Source organism: Myotis yumanensis, unplaced genomic scaffold, assembly GCF_028538775.1.
Source record: "Myotis yumanensis isolate MYYU_CA2020_CCGP unplaced genomic scaffold, mMyoYum1.0.hap1 SCAF_334, whole genome shotgun sequence".
In the NCBI taxonomy this organism is placed as follows: Eukaryota; Metazoa; Chordata; class Mammalia; order Chiroptera; family Vespertilionidae; genus Myotis; species Myotis yumanensis.
This window is the reverse complement of record NW_027224085.1, coordinates 2,199-12,348: the sequence shown is the minus strand read 5'-3', so window position 1 is coordinate 12,348 and position 10,150 is coordinate 2,199. Positions and strand designations below refer to the sequence as shown.

General features: G+C 56.4%; 1 pseudogene; it reads left to right on the top strand.

The window, feature by feature from the left end:
- Positions 1 to 238: 238 nt before the first annotated feature.
- On the top strand, positions 239 to 2,550 carry LOC139001306 (aconitate hydratase, mitochondrial pseudogene; annotated as a pseudogene).
- The last annotated feature ends 7,600 nt before the right edge of the window (positions 2,551 to 10,150 follow it).

The window sequence follows — 10,150 nt, the reverse complement described above, 5'->3', positions numbered from 1 at the left end:
CCAACACCATCATCTTTTTCTCTTTCAGAAACTTCGTAAAATGAATTGAGTGACTCCACCACACCCCATGAAATAAAGCAGAATATTAACCTGTTCCATTCTCCTGGGACCCAGTGACAAGGGAGACGATGATGTTCGTCCATGACCTCATTCGTATTATAGCATCAGCACAGTGCAGAAGTTCAGTGATTTAAAAATAAAGCATTGAGATGCGACCTCGTCTTTGTCAGTGCACAAAATGGCTCCTTACAGCCTCCTGGTGACCCGGCTGCAGAAAGCCCTGGGTGTGCAGCAGTACCATGTGGCCTCAGTCCTGGGCCAACGGGCCAAGGTGGCCATCATGAGCCACTTTGAGCCCAATGATTACATCCGCTATGACCTGCTAGAGAAGAACATCGACATTTTTCGCAAAAGACTGAACCGGCCTCTGACCCTCCCTGAGAAGCTTGTGTATGGACACCTGGATGACCCAGCCAATCAGGCCATCCAGCGGGCAAGACGTACGTGCGGCTGCAGCTGCGGCCAGACCGTGTGGCCGTGCAGGACGCCACGGCCCAGATGGCCACGCTGCAGGTTGTCAGCAGTGGGCTGCCCAAGGTGGCCGTGCCGCCCACCATCCACTGCGACCATCTGATCGAGGCCCAGGTCGGGGTTGAGAAAGACCTTCTTCGGGCCAAGGACACAGACCAGGAAGTGTATAATTTCCTGGCAACTGCAGATGCCAAGTATGGCATGGGCTTCTGGTGGCTTGGCTCTGGAATCATTAACCAGATCATTCTGGAAAACTATGCATATCTTAGGGCTCTTCTGATTGGCACTGATTCTCATATCCCCAGTGGCGGTGGCCTGGGGGCCATCTGCATTGGAGTCAGGGGTGCTGATGCAGTGGACGTCATGGCTGCGATTCCCTGGGAGCTGAAGTGCCCCAAGGTGATTGGTGTGAAGCTGACGGGCTCACTCTCCGGTTGGACCTCACCCAAAGATGTGATCTTAAAGGTGCAGGCACCTGCACAGTGAAAGGTGGCATGGGCGCTATTGTGGAGCACCATGGGCCTGGCACAGACTCCATCTCCTGCACTGGCATGGCGACCATCTGCAACATGGGCGCAGAAATCGGGGCCACAACTTCAGTGTTTCCTTACAACCACAGAATGAAGACTTACCTGAACAAGACAGGCCGGACAGACATTGCCAACCTAGCTGAGGAGTTCAAGGATCACCTGGTACCTGACCCTGGCTGCCACTATGGCCAAGTGATTGAAATTAACCTAAATGAGCTGAAGCCACTCATCAATGGGCCCTTCACCCCTGACCTGGCTCACTCCGTGACGGAAGTGGGCGCTGTGGCCGAGAAGGAACGCTGGCCTGTGGACATCAGGGTGGGTCTGATCATCAGCTGCACCAACTCCAGCTATGAGGACATGGGACGGTCAGCAACTGTGACCAAGCAGGCGCTGGCTCACGGACTCAAGTGCAAGTCTCAGTTCACCATCACACCCGGCTCTGAGCAGATCCGCGCCACCACTGAGTGGGACGCTGTGCACAGGTCCTAAGGGATGTGGGTGGCATTGTTCTGGCCAATGCCTGTGGCCCCTGCATTGGCCAGTGGGACAGAAAGGACATCAAGAAGGGGGAGAAGAACACAATTGTCACCCCCTACAACAGGAACTTCACAGGTCGCAATGACGCAAACCCTGAGACTCATGCCCTCGTCACATCCCCAGAGATTGTCACAGCCCTGGGCATTGCTGGCACCCTCAAGTTCAATCCCAAGACTGACTTCCCGACAGGCAAGGATGGCAAGAAGTTCAAGCTGGAGGCTCTGGATACAGATGAGCTCCCCCCACGAATTTCAACCCTGGGCAGAACACCTACCAGCACCCTCCCAAGGGTGGCAGTGGGCAGCGGGTGGACGTGAGCCCCACCAGCCAGCGTCTGCAGCTCCTTGAGTCTTTTGACAAATGGGATGGCAAAGACCTGGAGGACCTTCAAATCCTTACCAAGGTCAAAGGGACGTGTACCACTGACCACATCGCAGCTGCCGGCCCCTGGCTCAGGTTCTGTGGGCACCTGGACAACATCTCCAACAACTTGCTCATTGAAAATGGCAAGGCCAACTCTGTGTGCAATGCTGTCACCCAGGAATTTGGTCCTGTCCCTGACACTGCCTGCTACTATAAGAAACATGGCATCTGGTGTGGTGATTGGAGACGAGAACTATGGAGAGGGCTCAAGCCGGGAGCCCCACCTCCTTGGGGGTCGGGCCATCAACACCAAGAGCTTCGCCAAGATCCACAAAACCAACCTGAAGAAGCGGGACCTGCTGCCCCTCACCTTCGCTGACCCAGCCGACTACAACAAGATTCACCCCGTGGACAAGCTGACCATCCAGGCCCTGAAGGACTTTGCCCCTGGCAAGCCCACGTGCATCATCAAGCACCCCAACGGCTCCCAGGAGACCCCCTCCTGAACCATGCCTTCAACAAGAGCCAGATCGAGTGGTTCTGCGTGGGCAGGGCCCTCAACAGGATGAAGGAGCTGCAGCAGTAGGTCCCGCCCTGCCCTCAACTCCACTCCTGTCATCGTGGGGTGCTGCATGTCACCAGAAGCAGATCTGACCCGACCGCCGGGCTTCCCACACTGAGAAGGCATGGCCAGGCCTCCTGCCCGCCCTCCCGCAGCCCATGGACGGCCCATGGTGGGAGGGTTGGTAACCTGCCTTCCCATTTTTTGTTTGGTCAGATCTTGAGCACCTCACGCAACTGTATTTATTTTTGATGACAAGATTCCTGTGTCAAGTTTTTCTCCTGTCTGATCATTTCATTGGTGGCTGAAGGATTTTAAAGAACCTTTTGATCTTGCAAGGAAAATAAGAATCCACATCCAGTGACTATTACAAAAATAAATAAAATTAAAGCATTGAGGCAATAAGATATTTTTTCCTGAAATAGTTGTTTTAGGTTTGCAATATATTTTTTTAAAACTTCCCAGACACATCTTGAAACTTGAAGGGGTCTCAATGCAGCTGCAGAAACCCCATGAGACGTGGATTCCTGATGAACACCTGCTCCAGGCACATGCGAACCCCTCCATGCATGGGCTCTACCGCCAACCCTGGGAAGACTCGATCTGAACTGCTCGGGGCCACTTACACGTGGATAGAAAACAGCATTTTAAAAAATCCTCACCTAAGGATATGTTTTTGATTTTAGAGAGAGAGACTTTGATCAGTTGCATACTGTACCCACTGCAACCAAAGATCAAACCTGAAATTTAGGCATGGGTCCTGACTGGGAAGCGAACCTGCAACATTTTGGTGTACAGGATAACACTTCAACTGACTGAGCCACCTGGCCAGGACAGGAAACAGCATTTAAAAACAATTTTATTGATTGCTTTGAGAGAGAGAGAGAGAGAGAGAGAGAGACATCAATTTGTTGTTCCACTTATTTATGCATTCATTGGTGGAATCTTGGATGTGTCCTGAGTGGGGATTGGACCCGCAACCTTGGCGTATCGGGACGACGCTCTAACCAACTGAGCCGCCCTGCCAGGGCCAAAATAGTATTTTTGATACAAGTTTGTGAATCTGTGGATTTGGAGGGCTGACTGTATGCATTGTTTTAGGCCATAATCTATATAATAAAAGCATAATATGCTAATTAGACCAGATGTCCTTCCGGACGAAGCTGGGGCTGTGAGGGAAGCCTGCGTCCCGGGTGCCAGAGGGAAACCAGTGCCAGCAGCCGGGGGAAGGAAGGCCTACTATTGCATGAATTTCGTGCATTGGGCTTCTAGTCCTATCTAATAATAGACAAACATGGTTATTGACCATATCTTCGCTACGCCTCCCATTGGCTAATCAGCGCGATATGCAAATTAACTGCCAACAAAGATGGCAGCTAATTTGCATATACCGGCTGGGAGCAAAGACTGAAGACACTGTAGAAGGAAGCCAAGCAACAAAGCTGAGATAGCGGAGATGGGCGGGAGGGAAGTGGCAGAGACGGGCGGGTAGGAGCCGAAGAGACGGGAGTGAAGCCCTATTCTTGCAGGAATCCTCCTGCAATGGGCCTCTAATATATAATAAAAGGCTAATATGCAAATTGACCAAATGGTTGAATGACCAGTTGCTATGATGTGCATTGACCACCAGAGGGCAGATGCTCAACACAGGAGCTGCCCCCTGGTGGTCAGTGCACTCCCACAGGGGGAGCGCCACTCAGCCAGAAGCCAGGCTCATGGCTGGCGAGCACAGCGGCAGTGGTGGGAGCCTCTCCCGCCTCCGTGGCAGCGCTAAAGATGTCCGACTGCCGGCTCTGGGGAGCGGGCCTAAGCTGTCAGTTGGATATCCCTTGAGGGCTCCTGGACTGCAGGTCAGGCTTAGGGACTCCCCCCCCTCCCGCCCCCCCACAGTGCACAAATTTTGTGCACTGGGCCTCTAGTTTTATATAAAGGACTTGAGCATTTGTGGATATTGGTGTTGGGGGTGGGGGCTGGAACCAATCCCCCATGGGTACTGAGGGAAGACTGAGGTTTTCGTGGGTCAAAAATTACATGTGGATTTTTTACAGCATGGGTGCCCCACTCCTGTGTTGTTTGGGGTTGACTACACTATGTGAGTCCTTCATACATGACTCGGCTAAGTCTAGAGCCGAAATCATGAAATCCGTAGCCTCATCTGTAGATACTGCTCTGCCAGACAACCAAACAGCATCACAGCTCCACCCTGGCCTTTTCTCCGGTAAACAGACCACGTCGCTGGGCGAGCCTCCACGTTCTATCACAGCGCTTCCCTGGAAGGGATTTTGTAGCGATTTCAACCCTCAGCCACCAGAAACGTCTTCACAATAACTTCATCTCTAAATTTCCCTAGATCGTATTTCTAAAGGAAAAAATTGTTTTCTTTTTATTATTCTGGATTGAAGAAATGCACACATTTCATTTATTGTCTGTTCCTATTAAACAAACCAGGCTCATTATAGAATCAATATCAACTTAACCACCCTGCCTCTGAGAAGAGCGGAAAGGTCACTCCGAGAAATTCAAACACTTTTCCTGCTGGAAGGGCCTGATTTTAATCACAGATACTATTAATTAGGGCTGTCACTGGGACAATTTTTTTTTAATTATCACAAACTCAGTTCTAAGTATGCATTTTCAACCTGCATTTTGGTCAAAATTAGCTTTTTCTGCATGTGAGTCCAAGCTTTCCATTCTATCAATGTTTTATATTTGAATTTCAAAGTGTATCAGAGGACGCCAGGCTCTCTCCCGCGGAAGAGCGCCGTGTGATCATTTATTTATGTCCAAGCACAGGGCCCCAGGAGCCGCGTCCTCCAGGGATGCCGTGCCTCCACACGCTCTCTGGGTAAACGCTCAGGAGCTGATGTGGCCTCTTTTGCCAGGCTCCTTCAAACGTGACTTTTCTTTTGCTTTCAAGCAGAGCTGCATGGGCAGCGGAGGCGCCCACCCACACATCCGAGTCACCATTTCTTTGTAAGACAGAGGTGACCAGGCTTGCGACCCTTCCAGAAACACAGAAGGCTCTCCACTCAAAGACAGTACCAAGTCTTGAAATGAAAAAGGCCCCTCCTGGCCCCGTCAGCCTAGAGATATCATGACTTCAGCCACTGTACTGGGAGGGCCCAGGCACTCAGAGGGGCTCAGAGGGCCTTGAAGGACAGGGGTTGGGGGCGTTTTCCCATGCAACTCTGGTGATAGGAGAATAATAACTAACACACAGGGTTCTAAGTAGGTCGTGTTACTTATAAGGCACATTACACATCATAGTCATGTGATTAGAGAAAACGCAGGCTAGTCCAACGGAAGAAAATCTTTGCCAAGTGTATCCTGATTAGACTTTCTCAATGATGATTAAGTAAATTACTTTCCCGAGTGGGGAGTATTCATGGAGTGAAATGGTATTTTATGTGAAAAGAAATCAGGTGCCTAACTTGTCTATATTCGGGGCTTGCACTGCTGCTCAGCCGGGAGGCTCAGCTCCTCCAGGACGTGGCTGAGTGTGGATGTGGACACAACACGGTTTCTGGAATGTCTGTGAACGTGTGCAGGTCTAGTTTGGTCTGCACCTGCCTTCCTGGCATCCTCCCTGGCGTCCCTATGTGTTCGCATCCCCAGCACACAGCTGCAGACGGTCCCCATGGAGACAGCGTCGTTTACTTGCCATTTTCAGCATTAGATTCCACTTTATCCAAATCAGAGCAGGATAACGGAACAGGCCAACGGAACAGGTTGAGGATCTTTTCATACAAACACCCAGGAAGTCCGTGATGTGGGGACATCTTCGAACACCCACAAAACCGATCTCTCTTGCAATCGGACATTTCTCATTAACAGTGGCCGAATGGAGAACGGGACCAGATGAGCCAAGTCTCTCGCGTTTCTAACGAGCAACCCGCTTTCCTGGCTAATTCGAGACTATCTATTACAGAGCAGGGCAGCTGAGGTTCCAAGGTATTTACCAGAACACTAGGGAGTGTCCAACTGTCCTCAGAAAGGTGCCTAGGAATGAGAACTGCAGGGGGTGGGGTGGGGGGGGAGTGAGGCCTTATGCGTGATCTGTGTTCAAGGAGGGGGCAGCGCTGGGCAGGAGGCCCTTTACCTGATAGGCTGCAGTGGCGTCCGGGCCCGGGTCGCCCGCCAGGCCCCAGAGCTTCTCCCTGAGCCGGTGGTGAGAGTCGTGGCGCAGGCAATAGATGACCCCCGAGGCCAGCAGGACGCCCAGGATGGCAGCAATGGACAGCAGCGTGAGCACCAGGAACTTGGCCGAGTCCTCCTGCTCCGCGGGGCCAGGTGGGAGCTTGAGCTTGCTTTTCTGTGAACAAGAGAGAGGGCTGTCAGTCCCCAAGGAAGCGGCCCCCAAACACCTCCCTTTCCACTAGCGGCCACAGTGTCGGCGGGGCGGGCACCCCTCAGGGCTGCAATGTGCTTGAGGGGAAGCCAGAGGCAGGGTCTTGCTCCTGCACGGTGGCCATTTCTCAGATTTAACAAAACAGTGTTTGGTGCCTTGAGTAAAATCAGGACGCCCCTTCTTTTGAACAGGTGGGTGGGGGATACAGCCTCCCAGAGTGCATCCCGCTTGTGGGTGGAAGGACAATGGAGGCCGCCCCCAGCCCCCCAGCCCGCGAGCCTGCTGCCGGGGAGCAGCACGGAAGTGGCGGGGGGGGGGGGGGGGGGGGGGGGGGGGGGGGGGGGGGGGGGGGGAGGCGGCGCCTGCAGCAGCGGCCTGGCTGAGGTTGCTGGGCTGTGCTGGGTGTCCTGCCCGGGCCGCCGGCCGCCAGGCGCCCTCCCTGGTGTCGCCCACACACTGGTCTCCGCGGACCTTTGGGGACCGTGCCCAGGAGCTCCTCTGGCGGCGTGAAAAGTTAGGAGCGGAAGGCCAGCGGGGGCGGGGGCCCTTGCGGTACATTCCGCTGGTCCCCACGCAGGCCCGCCTGGCGCCCCTCCCGGAGCCGCGCGGTGACGGTCAGCCACCCTCCCTCCTGGGGCACCAAGCGCATCACCCCCAGGAGCCGGCGCCGGTTCCGGCTCCTCCCCGAGTGGGCCTGCTCCGGCCCAGCGCCGCGCTCCGGCTCCGGCTCAGACGAGGGCCTCCAGGTCGGGCCGTCCATCCTGCGCCCGCGCCCGCGCGGCTGGAGGGGCTGCTCCTTCGTGAGCCCCGTGGCCTTCGCGGCGGATCAGCCAGGCCCAGACGCGTCCATGAAAAGGCGCGTGAAATGGGAAGAGGCGCCGGACTCTCTCGCCTGGAAGCGGCGGGAGGACCGAGGCTCCCGGGGCGGGAGGCGGGAGGGGGCTGTGCGGCGGGTCCAGCAGCCGCCACATGAGGAGGGAGCAGGAGACCCGGCCCCACCCGCGCCGGCCCCCACTCCTTGCGGGGCGCAGCCGGCACCAGGGCGTCGTGGCCCGCGGGCGGCGGGTTGAAGGCGCACCTGCCCGGCCGCCACTGGCGCTCCTGGCGCCCGGCGGGGATGGCGGGGTCTGGCCCTGGGCGGGGGCAGGTCGGGGTGAGGACGGGGCCCGGGGCTCGGGGGGAGCTTGTCGCCCCCAAGAGGGAGGCCCGAAGGACACCTGCGGGGCGGCTCCCACCCTCCCAGCCCCAGTGGGACGGGCCTGGGCAGCCGGAGCCGAATCGCAACAAAGGAGGCGCTTGGCCGGCGCCGGGGTCCGGGTGCTCCCCACCCACCGTGTCCCTGCGCAGGCGACGGGGTTCCCCGCGGTGCCACCTGGGGTCCCGCCCAGGCGTCGGAGGACCCGCGCGCCGAGCCGCCGGCTGCGCCTGGAACCAGGACTCCCGGAACCTTCGCGCCCCGCGACGCAAGGGCCCAGGCGCGTGGTGCGCGGCCTCTCCGAGGGGACCGGACGCCCGGCGTCAGGTGTGGGGCGGACGCCTCGCTGTGCACCGGCCCGCGGCGGCCCACGCGGGGACCAAGCGGCCGCTCCCCGTGTGCGGGCACAGGCTGTCCCCCTGCCCCTCAGCCCCGCTGAGCCGCCGTGAGCGCCGGAGCTGCCGGGCGGGCGCCCCGAGCGATGCCGCCCAGGCCGGTCCCCGCGGCGGGTCCTGGTCGTGGGAAACCGCAGGCACCGCGCCCGCAGCGCTGGGCGAGCGGGGAGCTTACCGAGCCAGCCGCCGCCCCTCCGCAGCGCCTGGAATTTACTCAAAGGTCAAGGAAAAATGTCAAGAAGAGCCACTGCCCAGGCGCCCAGGGCCCTCCTGCCGCCCTCCCCCTCCTCGCTGCCCTCGTCCAGCAGCCGGCCGAGTGGCTCAGAGGAGAAGGGGTAGGGGAGGAGAAGGGGGGGGGGAGGAGAAGGGGTGGGGGGGAGAAGAGGGGGAAGGAGAAGGGAGGGCGGCGGGAAGGGGCGAGACGCCCGCCCTGGAGTCCTTTCTCTATGGTCTCCCGGCTCCCGCTGCCTGCGCCTGAGCTGTCCGGAAGAGAAAGGGTGACAATGGTCCCCTGGCGGGGCGGGAGCCCCCCTTGCCTACAGCAGCCCACCAGCAGAGAGCCCCTCCTGCACCAGGGGTGGGGTGGCTAGGCTGCAGACTTCGGACACTGGGTCTCTGGTGGGGCTGGTAGTCTGCACAGGGGACCAGTTGGTGACAGTGGGCACCGCCGGGAGGGACAGGAGGGGTCTTCGGGTTCCACTGGGCCTGGCCGGGAACCTTCTGCTGCACTGGGTGGTCTGCAGACAACTCAGGGGGAACCCAAAAAGTTACCCTGGGTTCCCCCGATGGTTCCAACGTCCTAGCTAGTGCTGCGCCCAGGGTCAGGAGGCGGGAAGTATTGCAAGTCAGGTCTTAAGAATCCCGGAAGGAACAAAAATTCACAGAAATTCTTCTTTTTTTTTTAAATTAAAGAGTGCGAACTCCCCTCCTAGGCGTAGTGATTGAGTTTCAATAACTTTACGATTATTTTATTTCTTTTCGTGGAGTTAAAAAACAACAACAACCACTTCAAACTCCTACTAACCAGGAGCTTGAGGAGAAAGAAATTAGTTTGCTAACAGCTTCACTGAGATTGGCCCACACTCCTGTCCAGGTGTGATGTGGGGCGCCCAGGCCCCCCATGGGCCCCTGCTCCCCAAGGCTGAGCTACTCCAACGGCAGGTGCTCCCTGCAATCTCACCCGCGAGCCCTGCAGAGCGCCCACAACTAATTAGAGGCATCTTGCCAGTCTTGACTTGAAATTGAAAGAAAATAATGTTTAAATATTTATGACTTTGACATTTACAGTCAGGCATCTTTTAAAAGTGGAAGGGCTCCTGTGCAGAGGCAGCTGGCTTCGCTGGGAGTTTGGAGCAGGGTCAGGAGGAAGAAGCAAGGCCTGAGGAGAAAGGCCTGGCCATAGGGAGCAGGGGTCTGTGGACCCCTGGGTGGAGGAGACACCGACAGGCACTAGTGCTAAATGCTCAGATGCAGGGGCAGTAGCTCATGGAAAGGAATCAGGAACAATGAAGTCAGCTTTACATCAGGTTAGAGGTACAATTTGCTTACTTCTTCCACTCGACCATCTCCCCCTGCAGCTCTTGAATTTAGAATATAAAGTATTACAAAAGCTGCGATTCAAATAGATGTGAACAGAGAGACAATTTGAGCAGTTGCTCTTAAAGATTAGCATCTACAGATATTGTC